General features: G+C 39.7%; 1 protein-coding gene and 1 non-coding gene across 2 annotated transcripts in view; both read left to right on the plus strand.

Annotated features, from left to right (window-relative positions):
• Window positions 1–18,926, plus strand: part of COX10 (cytochrome c oxidase assembly factor heme A:farnesyltransferase COX10) — a 117,328-nt gene that overhangs the window by 10,511 nt on the left and 87,891 nt on the right. The window lies entirely within an intron of this gene.
• LOC119004221 (small nucleolar RNA SNORA30/SNORA37 family) lies at window positions 13,502–13,630 on the plus strand. The gene has a single exon (XR_005070150.1). It is a non-coding gene; the product is annotated as a small nucleolar RNA SNORA30/SNORA37 family (small nucleolar RNA).

An 18,926-nucleotide genomic window follows, 5' to 3' on the forward strand; every position in this document is an offset into this window, starting at 1 on the left:
TCAATATATGGTTGCTTCTCGTGCATCCCCTGCTGGGAACTGGCCCCTGCCAGGAACTGGCCTGCAACCCAGGCTTGTGCCCTGACTAGGAATTGAACCACGATCATCTGGTTCACAGGCCCGAGCTCAATCCACTGAGCTACACCAGCCAGGGCAGTTTTTTTTTTTTTTAATGCATGCTGACATGGCAGCTGTCACAATACAGTCTGACAAAATTGTTTCAAATGAAGTTGAAAACAACTAAGCACTACTAGAGCCATCTTAAGAAAAAGCCAAATGAACTTTTTGGGTAACCCAATATTTTATGCTAAAGACTACACTGGAAAGTCATAGATGCTTTTTGGAGAAACATAGTCACTTCATACTTTGTTTTATTTATATGTCTTTTAAATGGATTTTAAATACTACTACATTAATATAAATTTATTGTAAGAAAAAGAAATTCAAGTACATAAACATATATCTTAAACTGAAACAGTACCCATTCTATTGATGTAGATAAACTCCTGTTAAAGTGTAGCCTTCCATATATACACACATAGGCACATGTACATGGGTGGGAAAGTAGGTTTATAGTAGTAAATACAAATATGTAATACAATAATAAATAATACAAGAATAAACTCTGTTTCATGTACTCAACTATAAACCAACTTTTGCCCACCCCTGTGTATTTGTGTATTTGTATGTGTGTGTATATATCTATATATACACAGATATAAAGGTACAGTCTTACATTTTAATAGACATGGAATCATTATACAAACATGCACACACAGTTCTGCAACTTGCCATTTTCTCTTAACAGTATAGCTTTCACTGACGGTATTTACTTCACTGCTTACTATTCCATTGTATGGAACTGCTATTATTAAGCATTTAGGGTTTTTCCAGTTTTTACTATTAAAAGCTGTTTTGTGATTAACTTCTCTGTACATAAGTCTTTGTATACTTATGTGAGTCTTGCCAGTGCTATACTTAGCATTTGCAAATTGCATAGTAATAACTGTTGAGAGCCATATACCTGTTAATTACATTAAAAAATGAATGCCTAGATGCTCTCACAGTATTGGTATTTCCTGCCCCTGCTCTAGAAAACTCCCAGCCTTTTGGTATGGAAGACTGGATGAATGATGGTATTGAGACCTGAGAACGGGAACACTAAAGGAAACACCTGTTTGAGGGCAGATGATGTTGAGTGTTGGACGTGTGGACTTTGGGTTGCTACTGGCATGTCCAGGGAAGAGCTTCAGTGGGCAGGAGCAGTTGGCACTCAGAACACTGGGCCAGGAGAAGGAAAGGGAGGTCTTCGGTGTGGAGTTGGCCATGAGCCATGATACAGGTCAAGGTTGCTGAGAGTCAGCATGTAGAGGAAGTACAGTGGAAAGCCAAGGACAGGACTTGGGAGTACATCCCCTTTCAAAAATTGGGTAGAGTGTGTTATGGAGCCTGCAAGGAAAGAACACGATCAGAGAAAGGAAAACAGGGAAGGGCTTTCCCACAGAAGCCAGGATAGAAAACAGGGTTCGTGAAGAACGAGCTCAGCACTTAGATGGTAGAGGTATGCTAAGCTGCCTGGCTACAGAGAGCTATTTTATTTGGCAGTTAGGAAGTCAGCATTGACCAACTGCCAAATAAGGAAATAATTATTAATGTTTCCTCTTCTTGGAGTGTTAAAAGAGCTACTTTAAATAATTAATGTAATTTTTAAAAAGTTTATTTATATAATGCTTATTTCTTTGGCCCAAGGAAGAAAGTATGATAATTAGTTTATGATTCTTTTTGTGGCCACATCTTTCTCACCTTCATACTGGCTATTGTTTTGTGGTTTTTCCTTTTATATATCTTATATTGTTGTATATCTAAGTAGGCAGGTGCAGAGCTTGGTGTTCAAAACATGGTGTCTAAGACTGAAGTGATGATTAAATTATTCATTTAATAGTACACACTGTGCTGTAGGGTGCGCATCAACTCACTGCTTCCCGTGTCAGTGTGCGAAGGAGCATACATAGCAAGTGTGTTCAGATGGTGCTTTCTGACCACTGTCCCCAGGGGTTCAGATCCTATTGGTTGGGACAAGACCCAGAGATGTGCATTTTTGACAAGGATGCCAAACAATCTGATGCTTGGTGGTCCTGGACCACCCTTTGAGAAAGTGAAGTAGGTGTTACACAGTCAGGGTACTGGTCCCAGGCCCACTGGTCTGGCTGGATGTGGGAGAACTCACCTAGTGAGAACCAGAGCAGTCCCTCCTCCTGGGCAGCAGGAAGAGCCAGCTGGGCAGGATCTGGACCACACAAGAGAGCTATGCAACAGCAAGATGCGCCTGGAGACAGGGAGCAGCAGCCTCCCCTTAACCACACATAGAAAAGTCCTGGGGCAGTAAATTTCTTCTAGCATCATTTTATATATTCCATGCCCCAGGTTTCTAGATGAGCTAATTGAATTAAAGTCATTTCCTTCTGTGTCTTCCATTTAAAGAGGCAGCACCCTTCAGGTGACCCCTACCCTTTTATTTGACCCTTTCCCTTCCTGTTTAGTTTATTACTTGAATTTGCACTGTCTTGGAGTCAGCGGGATTTTTTTCTTTACCAATTGATTTCTTTTGGACTCTTAACATCTTGGGCAATTCATTTATAGCTAATGATAGCCAAGGCAGAAATATCTGGGAATTAGTGATCGCTTTTGTAGAACTGGTCTTTCTTTCTTGGCCTCCTTTTGTTTATAGCTGTAATATACTGAGGAAAATTGATTGTAGACAAAGTGAAAGGCCAAAGAGTGGTCATTTGTAGGACATCAGGGTAGTGGCTGCCTGATGCCTTGGCATTTATGCCAGGATCTGGGCCAAATGTTCACTGGTGCTAATGCCATTTAAAGATTTTTCTTCTAGGAAGTAAGATTGAGTGTATAAAGAAGTAATGTGTCTCCCCTGAGTTTCTCTCGCCAACTGAGCTATTTACAATGTGTGTTTGGAGTTTGTTGCAAGGACCACACTGGAGTAAAGACATTTTGGATTAGGATCATAAGGGGCTTTGGTGACCAAACTGAATTTATACTTAATATAGGTCAATAAAAAGCAGAAGTTCTTTCCTAAGTAACATTTGTGCTGAAAAGCTACAACACATTTTCTGAGACCAGAACTCTAAAATAGATTGTTTATTGGAACCAATACATTATGCAGTTGATGGAACTGATATAAAGTATAGTCTGTCAGTGTATGTATGGACTTTTTCCCCCACCAGGACCTAGAATGTTGCTTTTTATTAAAAAAAAAAAAAAAAGAAATAGGAATAGAGGATACAACTTTATTTTAGATTATTTATTTAGTTTTCAGGGTCTTGCATTTGTTGGCTGGCAGATACTGTGAGATTCTCCACATTTTCTTAAAGATATTGATTAGAATTATACTTTCTTGAATTTTAATTTATATTTTGAAATAATTACCTTAATATATGCTTATTAAATGTGGAAGTAGTGTTTTTATTATTCCGTGTTTGCTTTAGCAAAATAGAAAATAAAGATAAGCAAAAATGAAAAGAAAGGAATCCTTTATAATTCCATCCTCTCAATATAACACCCATTTCCATGACTTTGGTATATTCTAGAATTTTTTTCTACATATCTCATTTATGTATTTTTGCTTTTAAAACAAATGTGAGCTCAACATGTAAATACTTGTGTAATTTAAAAAAATTACTCTGTGTTAATATATGCACCCTGTTTAGTGTTTCCTTACAACAAAAACATAATACACAGAAGAGTCTCCTCCGGCTGCTCAGTAACCAGTCCTCGGCACACTGGCCTCCAGCCTCCTCTGCGCAGCACAGGCTGTGCTGTGCTGTTAGTGGGGCAGCAGTGCTCTGGGACAGGCAGGCAGGCCGGGCTCTCTGGTCTTCCATTTAGTACTTTGCGATGATGGGAGCATTTTTTTTTCAAACCCCTAAGCCTCAGTTCTTTGTTTGTAAAATAGGGATAATTCTGCCTCGTAGGATTATTGTTAAGATTACATAAGATAATGTGGGTAAACAAGTTAGTACCAAACCCAGCATATAGTAAAGGTTCAAAGGTTAATTACATTATTATATCATATTATATTAATGCATATATCATTTCTGTTGTGTTTGTATTATAAAAATGGGGTCATAATATACATTTTGTACAGTAATTTGCTTTCTTACCTAAGTAGAGATGCTTCGTCATCAATATGATTAAAACTACCTCCTTTTTTAAAAGGTTGGTTAGTATTCCATAGTGCAGATACATCAAATTTATTGAGCCATTTCTATATTAATTAATATTTAGTCTCTAGTTTTTAGGATTAAAATAATGATTTTTAATATCATCATATGTAAGTTCTTACACATTTATTTCTGAAAGGTAGAGCCTTAGAAGTACACCTTCATTTTAGTTCATGTGTAGCATGTCATTGCATGTTTAAACTATAATTTATTGGCCACCACACCATTTAGGTTGTTTTGGGTTTTTTATTATTATTATAAATACTGCTGTAATTAATATCTTCGAAGCTAAGTCTGTGGTAGTTTTCCTAGGACAGTGCCTCCGAGTGGCCTTGCTGGTTCAGAAGCCATGCTCACTGAAAACTGTTGGTTTTCACTGACTAATCTCCCTGGAGAAAGGGTCGACCAGCTTATGCAGTTAACAAAGTGACTACCAACTCACCTACCTTCACCACTGAATGATGGGTGTTCATGTAGTTTTCTAAACACTACCAATTTGATGGGTGGGAAATGCTACTTAAGTCTATGTTTAAAACTGCTGATGAGGTGTTATTTTTCTGATCTGTTGAATGGTGACTTGCATTGTTTTTTTTAAATGGCCTGTCTACTTCTGTCCTGTCTTCCGTTGCTTACATTGCTTGTCTGCCTTTGTTGCTTGTTTGTAAGAGTTCTTTATATAGAAAGGATCTGAACCCATTATATTTACCTGTTGTCGGTGTTTCATCTCTTGTGTGTTGTTTGCTTCTGGTTTTCATTCACCATTATTTTGATGTGCAAATGTTAATTTTATGTAATTAAATCTATCAATTTTTTTTCTTGTGGCTTCTGGTTTTTGTGCAATGCTTAGGCTCTCCCACACAAAAGTTTTATAAATGTCTATATTTTTAAACATTTTTATAATTTTATATTTTACATGTAAAATTTTTACTTAATAGGAAATGGTATAAGGTGGAGATTTATCCAGTTTTTAATTAGTCATTGAGAGTGTTAAATGCCACATTCACAAATTTAAGAATTTGTGAAGCTGTGTTGCTGAACAAATCTTAATCTCCCTTATCTTTCCAAAATTCTATTAATTTTTTAATTGGAATTTTAACATATTTATAGATTAACTTGGTGGGGAATTGAAATATTTACCATATTCATTATCATTTATCTAGGAATCTTTTTATGCCTCTCAGATTTTATATTTTCTTTAAATAGGCTATATATATTTACTGAATAAATTAATTTGGGGGTATTTAAAAATTGTTTTATTAATTGGCCCTTTTGTGAGTTTTTTAGGTAGCCAATCAGATAATGATGAGATTATCTCCCTTTTTTGGGTATTTATAGCAATTATTTAGTTTTTGGTGTAATTGCTTCACTGTTAAACTCTTTTCCATCTGTTTTTCTCACTCTAACTTTTCACTCCATCCTGAAGGAGGTATGTTATGTACAGCACTGATTGGATTTTATGCCATCTAATTTTCATTCTCATGACTTTCAGTGTTCTGTTAGAGAGTGTTTGCTTTCTGTACATTTTTCTTTAACCACTTTATCTGTTTCATGTGGCGATTTCTTCCTCATTCACCTGCTGTTCATTGAGTGCCTATTATGTCTCAAGTGCCCTTCCCACCCACATGGGTCGAATGCACTGAGTGCAGTGAGTAGGGTGGGCAGGTGGGTGGGGCGTCAGCCCCTGCCACATGGGCCTTCCTCTAATGAGAAGCTTATCATCTATGAATTCTGTGGCGCATCTCTGTTACAAATATATTCAACCTCATTTTCTTTCATGCTCCTTTTATTTCTTTGATGCTGTAGAATCTTTTTTATAAGTGTTAGCATTGACCCATTTTACCTCTTTACCTATGTCCATTCCCAGATGAACAGAAGACAATTCCAGACAGTGGTAAGTCCCTCAGAGAGTATAAGCTGTATGAGGACAGGATGATTTGTCTGTTTGCACTGTCTTGTCCATACTTGGAGTACCTGGGGTACCTGGAACAGTGACTCGTACTTAATAGGTGCTTATTATGTGTTGATTGAATGAATGCCTGGTGGGATTTTTCTTCACCTAACAGATTTTATTGGACATTATTGGGCTTCTGTACTTGCAATTGAAGCTAAAAGATGGAAGCTATCAGCTTACATTACTGATGTAACATTCCTGTGGCCTGAAGGAAATGAATGTAGTGTCAGCTACTAGCAAAGCAACTTTTTCTCTCTAAGGTATTTTCACTGTGTTTTTGAAACCCCATAGTGCCAGTGTCCTACTTTCCATACCTGGTTGTTGGTGTGGTCTGCCTGTGCTCTCAGAATACAGTGTCTATGCCTAGCCATTTCTCTGGTGCTGCTTCCTCCTAAGTTGTCAGAATCGCTTGCTGTGCTGGGCCTAGCGGCAGTTGGTGGCTTGCTGCCTGGACTAGGGCATACAGCAACGGTTCTGCATTGTCCCACTGAGAATCATGGCAAGGTGAGAACCTGCTCTCTTTTTGGTGGGACCACGCTTCTCTCCCTCTAGCTGCGATGCAGCTGCATCTGAAGACCCCTGCTTTCAGGGTGAATGGGACTTGCCATAGAGTGGGCCCATCACACCCACCGGCCACCCTGGGCTCTGCACCTGCCTTCTCACCTCTTCACAGCAGGCGAGTGATGCACACTGTCAGATAGCCTTTATTTCTCATATTTATCTATTTCTTTATTTCTTTATTTAGGTAGTGTAATTTTTTGCTATTCAAGTAATGAAAGTAGTAGTCAGCTCTTGGCAACTATTTTCAATTTAATGTCATCTGTATTGTATTTGACAAGCATTTTGGGGGGTTTTAGTTTCTTCTACTTAATTTATTGCTGATGTAAGTTTTTTTAGTTTCTATTTTTAATCCTCTCTTTCAGTTGGTTTCTGGTGGGAGGGCCATGTAGAGACTTGAGCCAGTGTTCTAGTCCAGATGAAAAATACATGTATCTCTGCTAGTTCCGTTTTCTGATGATTTGCTTTAAATTCAGTTTGATGTTAATTGGATTGATTGTAAGTGTAAGGTGCTGTGGTAGATGCATGTAAAGGAATGGAAAGACAACACTCATGAGGATAATAATCTCTTTAAAGAAGAGAAAAAAGTGGGTTAAGAATGGGCTCAGCTGCACCTAACTGAAAACTTGAAGAACAGTGACATAAACAAATAGAGGGTTTATTTTTCTCTTGTATCAAAGAGTCTGAAATAGGAGTGCGGAGCTCGTGCTAAAGGATGGAGTCAACATACCTTGTCCCTTCTATTTGTTCTGTACTTACTAGCGAGTGGCTTCTGTTCTCCAGATCACAAGTGGGCTGCCATTGCCCCATCTCCATGTTGTCTTTCAGGCAGAAAGGATGAAGAAGGGGGACAATGTGAAAAGGCAGAAACCTCTTCACAAGAATTCACCTTTTTATTTGGGAAGGAAAACTCTTAATAGGAACTTCTTTTATCTCATGGACCAGTACTGTACCTCGTGGCTACCTCTAGAGCTGCAAGAGAGGTTGCCAAGTATGGCCTAATTCTTACCTCTCTCATTTCAAAAGTCAGAGCTCTAAAATCCAGCCTAGATAACTCCCTGTGTCTTCATGGTGCCTGCTGGGCTGTCTCCTTATGCAGTACGTTCCTTTCTAGGAAAAGGATGTGAGGCTTCCCATTTCATCACTTCCCAGTTTTCCATAGAAAACAAAACACCACGCCTCAGTCTGCTCTGGGACTAAAGCCTCATATGTGCACTTCATATATTGTATATTTAAATGAAGACTAATTTTCCAACTCGACATTTCCTTTTCCAGGACTGATAGATGTGTACTGATCTGTTAGTAGTTTTTCCCTGTTATCTTGATAATGAAATACACATTCTGAAACTCCTAGTGTGTATTGGGGACTGTTGGTACTGGATTGTGCAACAGAGAAAAGCCAACTAGGTCAAGTATACGTCTGCGTTATACAAGTTTGGGCTGCTGGTGAGACTTCAGCTGAATGAGGAGACGAGCCAGGTGGCACCATCCACTAGTGTCTCAGACATGGCTGCCCCCCAGTAGTCCCGAGGGCCTGGTTTCTTGCTCAGCTTTCCTCTTCACCCCTGTGTCTACCACCAGCGCAGAGAACTTCACTGTCTGCAATGGCCCTAACACTTTATTTGCCATCTGAGATACTTGGAATGCTTATTATAAGGCAAATTTCTAGGCCTCATCTCCCTAAACTTTTTTTAAAAGATTTTATTTATTCATCTTTAGAGGGGGAAGGGAAGGAAAGGAGAGAGGGGGAGAAACATCAGTGTATGGTTGCCTCTTGTGCATTCCCTGCTGGGAGCTGGCCCACAACTCAGGCATGTGCCCTGACTGGGAGTCGAACTGCGATCTTTTGGTTCACAGGCCCACGCTCAATCCACTGAGCTACACCAGCCAGGTACTCCCTAAACTTTTTTATTTAGGGTCTGGGGCAGGGTCTAGGAATCTGTCTTTTAACAGAACGTCTTGTTGGAATGGTCCCAGAACATGCTTCGAGAAACTTCTTATTTGGAGAACTCATTCAACACCATCTGCTCTATCTACTTTTCTCAGCAAACTACATTGCTCCCCATTTCTAATAAAAGTAGAGTGAGTGCTCATCAAGTGGAAACTCCACAGCTTCCTGCTAATGCAATTGATGTGATTGGTCCCTGTCATTGCTTTGATCTGTTTCTCTTCCCCAACCTCCCATCAGCAGATGGCTCTATCAGCTTGATATCTGGGAGTCCTCCTAGATTATGCAAGGCCAAGCAGGTCTCCCTCCTCCATGGAGAGTGTGGTATCGGAGTCTCCGGAGGGGAATAGGTGATTGCTTTTCAGTTAGGTCTGATGCGTCAGATGCCTCGTTTTCATTCTGATTGTTTTCAAGAGCTTGGTTTCCAGTTCTAAGCAAAGTATGCTAGTGCCTCATTTATTGAGATTAAGGAATGAAACACAGAAGAGAATTTTAAAAAAGAATGTTACAAGACTATCTCTTTAAGTACTAACAAGTTCTTATGCAGTAGTTTTTTTTCTTTCTATCATAAGAAGGGGGGTTGTGGATTTGGAGTAGAGAATGAAAAGGGGGATTCTAACATATCAGTGTTTTGTGAAAAGAATACAAGTGTGCATCTTTACCTTTATTTACACTTTGTTCTGCAGGCAGAGAGCAAAAGTTTATCTGGAATACTCTCTCACCCTATAGCTTTTGTGCTTGCTATGCCTTCTGCTCCTGACACTTGCTTACATCTCACCCTCTTTACTGTTCACCAGGCTGACTCCTACTTATCCTTAGTCTTCACCGTTTAAACCAGTTTGGGAAACCTTCTAAGTTAGGAAGTTCTTCTGAATCCTGTGCAATATCCTTGACTCCATCCGCAGAAGTGCTACTACATTGTGTTGTAATGTAATGACAGTTGACTTGACTGCATCATCACCAGTGTGTGAGCGCCAAGAGGGCAGGGACCATGTCGCTTTGGATGGCTGTTGCATTCTCATGGCTTAGCTCATGCCTTGCATATAACAGATGCTCAGAAAATAGAAGCTCAGTGGGATAAAAAGTACAGTCATACCTCAGTATTCATTGGTTTCAGAACTCATCACCCAATACTCGTCATATTTTGAAGGGAAAAAAATGTTTCAGCACTCAGCTTGCTTGGGACTAGTCACACTTGCTAGAACTTGTATGAGTTACAACATCTCACCCAGCAAGAGAAAATGCTTCATCATTTGGTACTGGTGGGTTTCTGCATTTGTCATGAGTCCTGGAGCAAATTAACAATGAGTACCAAGGCATCAACTTTGATGCCACTGTTTGCAGAATTTTGAACAGATTAGCCCTTTAAATATAAGTATTCAATTATAGTAAGTCCCCAATGCATGTCATCAATACGTACTTGGAATCTGTGTCTTTAAGCAAAACAACATAACAATTTTTCCTTTAGGCTAATTGATATAAACAACAGTTAAGTTCTGGCCATAGAAATCACCAAACTTCTTAACAAAAACTGAAAACACTTCTAATGTTAAACTTTGAAATAAACATGAGCTATTTAAGCATACATACTAGATATATTGTCTCAATACTAATATACATTAATAAAAAGTGAAATAAAATTAATATTTTTAATTTAAAAAAGAAAGATAATTATCTTCCAGCTCTATTCCACTTTAGGGTCCCAGTGGCCAGAGCATATCGGGACAGTTTAGGGCACAAAGCAGGACCCACCCTAGAAAGGACATTCTTCCATCAAAGGGCCACTCACATGCACTAACTCAGCCTGGGACAGTTGGGACACATCAGTTCGCCTCAGGCTCACGTCTTTGGGATGTGGGAGGAAATTCATGTATACATGGGAAGAACATGCAAACTCCACACAGACAGTGGCCCCTGCTTGAACTGATTTCTTGTTTCTGATCAACATTTTAACGAAGGGTGATTGAATGACATGACCTTATTCAATCAAAGACCTGCTGTATTTTACTGTGCTACACCTTTGAGTGCTTAGTGGGAACTGAAAAGGCCCCGTGTGCCCTGTGACTCTAGGCTGCTGTGCTTTGTAGTTCCGTCTGCTTCTTACAGCATTGCTTTTACCTGTTGTCACTGTGTCCTGAAGGTTTTAATCTGCTGCCTCACTTTGTGCTCAGCATAAGTGGGAAATTGAAATGGCCCTGTGTGGTTCTCTGAAAGGTTTTTGAATTTGTAAAAGCTATACTTCTTTAAGCTCAGAGGGATCTTCAACAACTCGACTTTGTGAAAGTCTGTTGGGTCCTTACCCAAGAGATTTTATTTTTCAGATTAGTAGTGAACATAAATGTTACTAGTAAATCATCTGTTAGGTTTGGCAAATGGTGATTATTGATTGTCAGTTTTAGTTAAAGGTTTAGACATCAACACCATTCATGGAGTTTTTCCAGTTGTTCATCATCTTAAAAGTAATTAAAAGATTTTCCTTAGTAGAAAGTTTTCTTGAATGTCTAGAATAAAAACATAGCCATTATTATTGCATAACTATATTTGGTTTCTCAGAGTAAAAGAAAGTACTCAGTGCAAAAGAAAATAATGATACATTAATACATGCATGCATTTATGTCCAGATACAAGGACGAGTGAGTAGGTTCATTTTCCTGACCTGCTACATGTGCTGTATAAGATACTCAAATGTAGATAAACACAAAATCAGAAGGATACTTAAATGAATGCTTAATCTTAATTCTTTATTATTATTTTTTAATTTACTGGTGTAAGCATTTTTTAAAAATATTTTATTTATTTATCTTTAGAAGGGAAGGGAAGGAGAAAGGGAGAGAAATATCAATGTATGGTTGCTTCTCATTGGCCCCTGCTGGGAACTGGCCCCTGCTGGGAACTGGCCTGCAACACAGGCATGTGCCATGACTGGGAATCGAACTGCGATCCTCTGTTTCGCAGGCCCACGCTCAATCCACTGAGCTACACCAGCCAGGGCTTTAATTCTTTATTATTTTAAGTGTTTATCATAAAATACCTGCTCTCTGGACAATGACACAATTCTAATAAGAAACTGAGAAAAGTCTTCATTATTTTAGTGAAAACTGCACAACTGGAAATTCCTTTTTGCCAAACTCATTTTTCAAAAGGCATGTTTCTACTTCTTAAATGTTTGATGGGCATCAGTTTTATAGAAAAAATTTTTAGCTAATTACACAGGACATAAGGTGTTCATTCTCAAGTATATGGAGAAGGAATGTTTCTTTATTTAGAAGGGGAAAACCAGGCCCTGGCTGGTGTAGCTCAGTGGATTGAGTGCGGGCCTGCAAACCACATGATCGCGGTTCGATTCCCAGTCAGGGCACATGCCTGGGTTGCAGGCCAGTTCCCGGCAGGGGACAAACCTGAGGCAACCATACATTGATATTTCTGTCTCTCTCCTTCCTTTTCCCTCTAAAAATAAATAAATAAAATCTTTTTTTAAAAAAAGAAGAGGAAAACCTAAAAATAGGATGACAAAGTAGAAAAGCTTAAAAGCAATGGAAAAACTAATTGAAAGAACAATCTTAGGCTTTCCTTCAGTGTTGCATAATTAACTCATCTATAAACTGATTTTATTTATATATTTATTTAAACAGATATGATGGATATTTATTTCCCTTTTTCGAGTGCTGACTATAAATGCAAGCCAAATGCTTCCTGTTAATTGTCTTGGTGATTGTACTTAAATGTTTCATTTTGGTAACAGTGTCAGTCAGTAAATTTGAAGTTGTGACTTTTAATTTGGTCCTAGAAGTTTTCAGACTAGCTATGGTCATTAAGTATATGAAAAGAAGAAAGAGGAAAACAGGAAGACACCCCAAGTTCTTAGTTTTGTAGCTGTGTTATTTAAAAAATCTCTATAAAGTCTTATCTTTTAACCAGAAGGGGTTATGGTTTGTAATCAGTTGCCTCTGATTGATATTCATTAATGTGGCTAAGGAAAAAAAATCCGCATCTCTCATCAGTCTACTTTTCATCTGAACTTAACGGTAGGCATCAGAATACCACCTTCTTTGATATGCATGTTGGTAAGGTGCCTGTTTCAGGAGGTTCACAGAACACTGCCAAGCCATGGAACCTAAAACACTCAAACTAGAAATTGAACTATTTGAAGCTTAAGGTGTTAATAGAAATGAAGAGAGAGGAGGAAATCACATGTACAGCTGTGAAGTAAAAAATACGTGCTCATTTGAAAATCAGAAGAGACTTAATTCCTGCCTCTTGATTAAATTATATAATTTTAAACTTTGAGATCAACTAAAAAAGCCTATCCCTTGCTTGGACACATTTGTAAACAGAAGCATGTACAAATTTATTAATTGCTTACTTGCTATCAGCTTTGTACACAAAAGAACCTTAGAATACCTCTCAGGTTTGTAGGATTTAAAATATAATATTGCATTATATCCACTATCAAGGATAATGAGATATATCACAAGGCTAATTAAAAACCTATAGAGAATAAAAATCATTTAGCCAGTGGTTTAATCTTTCTGCCAGATCTTTTATCAGAGTTGATAACTACCCCAATTGATTGGAATTTTGTTTTTAACTCAATTCATTTGGAGCCAGGTTTTAAAAACAGTGAGACATTAAAAGATAGAGATAGAAGCAGGATGTAGATGAACAGTTTTAAAATATAATCCTTATGCTTACTGTTAATTGATGATCTCATAAAGGAAAGAAATTGCCTCCACTATGCTTATGGTCAGAGATCAGTAGTTCTCAAAGTGTGGAGCATTTAAAAAAAAATATATATATATATATTCCTTAGCACTTTCACAGGTCCTCCCGCATGCAGTGGGGCCAGGATTTGGCAGCCAGTGCTGGAAGAAAACCCTTGAATGCGTCCTTGCCCTGGGACTGTGCCCATGGCAGCTGTCACTCAATGACATAGAAAAAAAAGGGTATTCTTGATAAAGCTGCTTCTTCAAAAAAACCTCCCACATACTGGACAAGATGCAAAAACCTTTCAAGGGGTGTGTTGCTGCTCTGGAAAGTGTACTGTGTTGTGAGAACTGGGGAGGCTGGTGAACTTGCACGCTAGGCCCCGCACAGCCTTGGTTTAGGGTGGATGACAAGGCCCGCAGGTGCAAGCATCAGCCTGGGCAGCGAAGCTCCTTCCAGCCTCATGTGCTGCTCTCTTCTCTGTGACTTGCAATTCCCCCTAAGTCCTGTGGTGTAAGAAACCTTTTCCCAGGCTCTGTGTAGATGTACAGTGTTGTTAAAGCTTCAGTGGCCTGGTTTTTGATTTTGTAATCAGCAACTCGGTTGTGTGTGTCTGTGTGTCTGTGTATCTTCCCTTCATTTAGTGGCATTTTCTTTTGAAAATGAGTCTTTGGAATACTTGTTAAAGAATATCTGTAAAGCAGAGAGCCCGACATTCTGCATAAACTGTGTGGCTCCTGATGAGATCTCACTACTACTGATGTGCACGGGGGTGTCCATATATAAAATTAAATGTTAATACCTACTTTGCTTGCCTTGCTGTTTGTTTTAGAGCAGGATTCTCCAAGGTTTGTTAGTCATGTACTTTATCAGTAAAAAGTTTTAAGTGCACATTATATATTTATAATATTTATACTATTGTATATAAAGGTCGTACCTAAGAAAGTGTGTAGTTATTTATAAATAAAATTTACTTACTCCTACACCTGTGTATTATATTCATTTTAAGATATGCCAACTGAGTGCTTTTAAAGAAAGAATTAAAAAGTCAAATGTAAATGAAAGGTTTCATATTTTCTTCTCATACCCCCAAGGTATTCACACCATTTTGAAGTGCAGTATTTCTGAGATTTAAATAAATGTGAAACCACCACAGCATTGTAAAGTGCTTCACAAATGCACGTTTGCTTCTATTTATCTTTATTTTTTATTGTCATCTTGACGCCACATTTATTAAGAACCTTCCAGTCATGCCCTCAGAGAGGCAGACAGGTAGCTTAGATTATAAGACAGACGTGTGTGGCACTTTTATGAAATGTTTTCTTGTTTCTCGAACCTCCTTTACGTACCACTTTTAGGTTTAAGCTTAGTAGCCAGAGAAATATGTCACCCGAGTTCTAGGAACCACGTTTTAATGATTACCAAGAACACCATTTAATAAGCCCTTGCCATTTATGAGGCACTGTGCCAAGTGCTTTTGTTAATAGTGAAAAACCGGTGTGTCTCTAAAAGCTGTCCCTTGGTGTGGTAAGAATGTGGAAGTCAAGGGTGTTGGGTCACCAGGGACACTGAGCTTGGAGAAGCACAGGCTGTGGGCCTGTTCTGTTGACATGATTGAAGGGCTGTGCTGAGCAAAAATTAATTGACTGTTGCCCAAAACAACAGAAATTACATCGGTAGGTGGGTCTTTTCAGAAGGATGATTTGACTTGGTTTGAAGGAGAACTTGCCTATGGCTAGAATTCTTCTATGTAGAAGAGTTTGCCCAGGGAGAAATAAATTCCTGTCACCGGATTTGGGGATAGCATCCATCTGAGATGTTAACTTAGGACAGAGATTAAACTAGTTAACCCTAAATTCCCTTTTAAGATTTTATTATTTTTGAGTTACCGAATTATGTGTAGCTCCTTTGCTGTAGTTGTGTATATTTACTTATACAATGCCACCAACTTCAAAATGCTTACCTACACCCCTGTTGGCACTGTTGCTGTCCTCCCAGGCCCTCATCACTGCCTGCCTACAGGGCAGCGGCCTTCTGTAGTTCTCTGAGTCAGTGTTCCTCCACTTGGGTCAGTCCTCTGTGTTGTTGGTAGGCTGGCTTTTCTTAAATGACATCCTTGTTACAACATGTGTTAGTTTTCTCTTACTGCAAAACATGTTACCACACAATTAGCAGTTTAAAACAACACAGTGTTGCTATTTCAGAAGTCCAGGCAGGGCCTGGCTGGATTCTCTGCTGAGTCTTACCAGCCCGAAATCAGTTTGTTTGCTTAGGGCTGTGGTTCTCCTTGGGACTCAAGGTCCCCTTCCAGGCTCGCTGGTGGTTGGCAGAGTGCATTTCTGTGCCTCTCTAGACTGAGGTCCTGTTTCACTTCCAGCAGTCAGCTGTGGACTGCCCTGCTTTCGGAGGCCTCCGTAGTTCTGCCACAAGGCTCTTGTGGGCATTTCGCATTAGGGATGCTTGCCTACTTTCAGGCCAGTTGGACTTGCCTAATAGTAACTATTTCAAAATAATTTTTTTAAACTAGAGAGAGCAAACATAAGAACTCCCTGGAGAAGGCAGACAGACCAGAGATGGTATTTTTTTAGTGCAGTTAGTGGTGGGATGTGGAAGGCAGTGGCCCTGGCCTGTCTTAGGCCAAGGCTTGTGGTTCAGGAGAGATCGACTGGTGAGGCTAGAGCAGTGAAAACTTGGGGCTTATAGTCAGGATGACCTTTATCTCTAAGCACCGTCACAGGCTATTAGTGAACCTGTGTGGGGTGCATGTGGACTGGCTGGACACCCCCCAGCAGCGGGGTGGCGATGGCGCAGGTTGTTTCGGACAGGGAGATTACTCTCCCCAGGCCTCCAGAGTCACCCTTAGGCCTGCAGACAGTGCCTCTGGGCCTCAGCTTGGATGGGTCATGCTTCGTTGGCAGCATTGATTTTATGTTTATTTGTGAAGGACAGAATATGAGATCACCAAATAAATATAATTTCAAGTGTTATTAGTGAAAGAACGTATTACCTTCATTTTAATGAGATCCTGGTGGTGTAAAACGATCCCTTGCAATGAACCCCAGGAAATCATTGAGAAGCTGAATTACAGGTGTGGCTGTGCTGTGTGGGGGCATCGCTTCAGTCAGTTCTGCTTGCACCACTTGTGAGACCTCCACCTTTCTCTTTCTTTAAGGTAGTTGTTTTGGTGAAGTATAAATCCATCCTTTGTTAGCTTTTGATCTTTTGGGGAAATGTGCCCAAAATTCAAATTTTCTCTGCTATAATAATGACTCCTATCATTTTTTAATATACATTACCATTTACAATTTGTACATTTTTATATTAGGTAGTATTTCTGTTTTGTAAATTTAGTCATTGTTATGTCTTACCTTTTCTCTTTCTCAGTTTTTTGCACACCACTTTCTATTTCTCAGCTTGTCAGTTGACCCCATTAGTTAAAAATTTAATGTGCTTTCTGTATGGTTCATCACTCACTGAAGACCTAAGGTGAATAAAAAGAAAAACAAGATACTTCTCTGAATTAACACTTTTACTTTCATGTAACTACATACTCTTTGATTTTAAATTTCTTTTTACATTTTTATTTTGACAGTTCAATGATGATGGTGTTTTCTTGTCCACTGTGGTGGTGATTGACTTTTCTTACTTGTTTATAAGGCACAATACAAAATATTGAAGTTGATATTTAGAGATACCTAAGGTAGTTCTTATTTTGGTGACTATCTTTTGCTAATTACATATTGAGAAGGGATTTTCTATGCTCTTATAGCCACCACAGATGTTTATAAGCTGTCTATTTTTGATTTAAGGTTCAAGGCCTTAAAATAGTCATGAATTACTCTGAATGATTTATTCTGTAATAAAAGCAATTTACTTAGCTCCTTTTGAGAGGGAACACCACTCAGTCTCTTTCCCCCCAGATCCCCCTTTCCCAGCCTTTCTTTCTTCCTGGGTGGCAGCAGTCCTCTAGTACAGCTGAGGAGCAGCCTGGGGGTTGGGGCTTTGCGTCTTGTCCTGGCTTGCTGAAACACTCCGGGCCTGTGCAGGGAGTCACCCAGCCCACCTGGAGAGCTGGTGAGTGGTGCAAAACGAGACAACTCGCACTGTGGAACGGCAGCACCTGTCTGTGAGGCTTTGTAGTTTGTGGTGTGGTAGCTGTAAAATATGAAAAAGCCTACTCCAAAAACGGTGCTATTTGAGCATCCTGAAAGGAGTTTTGTTTGCTCTAAAAAAATGGTGCTTTTCTGGATGGTCACTAACTGTGCGCATGTATGGCTGTTATACAAGAGGCTATGCTCTTCCTGTCTTACTTGGGTAAAATATCCTTTTACATGTACCTGCAACTACTGTTTTCAAAGCATGGAATCACTGTGGCATTTTCTTTTGGGCATAGGTTGTTAGAGAATTAGAGAGCTAAAAATTTCCTCAGACTGTTTCCTTTGAAATAGTGTTTAGTCTTAGGTTGCTGCCCTGGGTCAGCTGCTGTTTGCTTCTGTTCTGTACGTAGGTGAAGTCGCCGTGTTCTGACTTGTGTACCGAAGTAAGTGGGCAGGGCAGGCGCAGGAGGGAGAGGGGACAGTGCGTGCTTCCCGGCCTAAGCCAGTCCACTTTCTCCTCGAAGTGTCTCTGTGACTATCCATAAGCCTCCTGTTTGCTTTTACCTGCTAGTCTTCTGCTTGTCGTCTTTTTCCAGATCAGTCTTCTCATTCCTGGACCTTATTCAGTCTGCTTAAACCTTACCCCATCCTCTTTTCTGGAGTTAGATCTCCCCCTGGGAGATTCTGATGCGCAATGTATGTGGGGGCTGCCAGGCTAAAGGAAGGACTCCTTTGCCAAATACACACTCTCTAGAAAATTCTGGTTTAGGTTGAAAATCCACATATGTGTTTAAGTCACCTTTGCAAATTATCATTTACCCCAGCAAAGAAATAGAAATATCAAGAAGTCTGTGCCTAGCCAAGGTATTGTGGTCAGGGCTTGCAGAACTATAAATAAAGTTTCTGTACACTGCTGGTAGGATGAGACTGAAGGGTGTGCCCGCTGGTCTGTGACCACAGGAGGAGTGATCTCTTTTTCTGGCGTGTACTCATGGATGTCAGTGGAGGTGCCTTCCAGCCTTGCTTCCCCGTGGCCCCTCACATGTGTACTTGACATCCATGACACCTTATCCTCCCTGTTCCTCCCTACAAATCGTCTTTGTCCATGTCTGTCATTTGTCTGTGTCTGCATAAAATTCAGGTGTTTTTTATATACTGCTTTTCACTCTGTTTGCTGTCCATCACTGATCTTACTCCTTCCCTCAGGCTCAGCCATGGTCTGTAGGCACATGATTCCAGAGCTGTATGTCTCCCTCTTGTTTCCAGTCTCTCCCCTGAGATCCAGTTTAATGTTCTGTAAATTTCCACCTGGATGTCCCACGGTCCCTCAAAAGTAGCATGTTTCCCTGAAACCAGCAAGCTAGACACCTTGTCCCTTGATTCCTTATTTCTATTCATGTCATCATTCTTCCTCAGTGCAGCCCTTCACC

Source organism: Sturnira hondurensis, unplaced genomic scaffold, assembly GCF_014824575.4.
Source record: "Sturnira hondurensis isolate 20B ecotype Veracruz unplaced genomic scaffold, ASM1482457v3 Scaffold0019186, whole genome shotgun sequence".
Lineage (NCBI taxonomy): Eukaryota > Metazoa > Chordata > Mammalia > Chiroptera > Phyllostomidae > Sturnira > Sturnira hondurensis.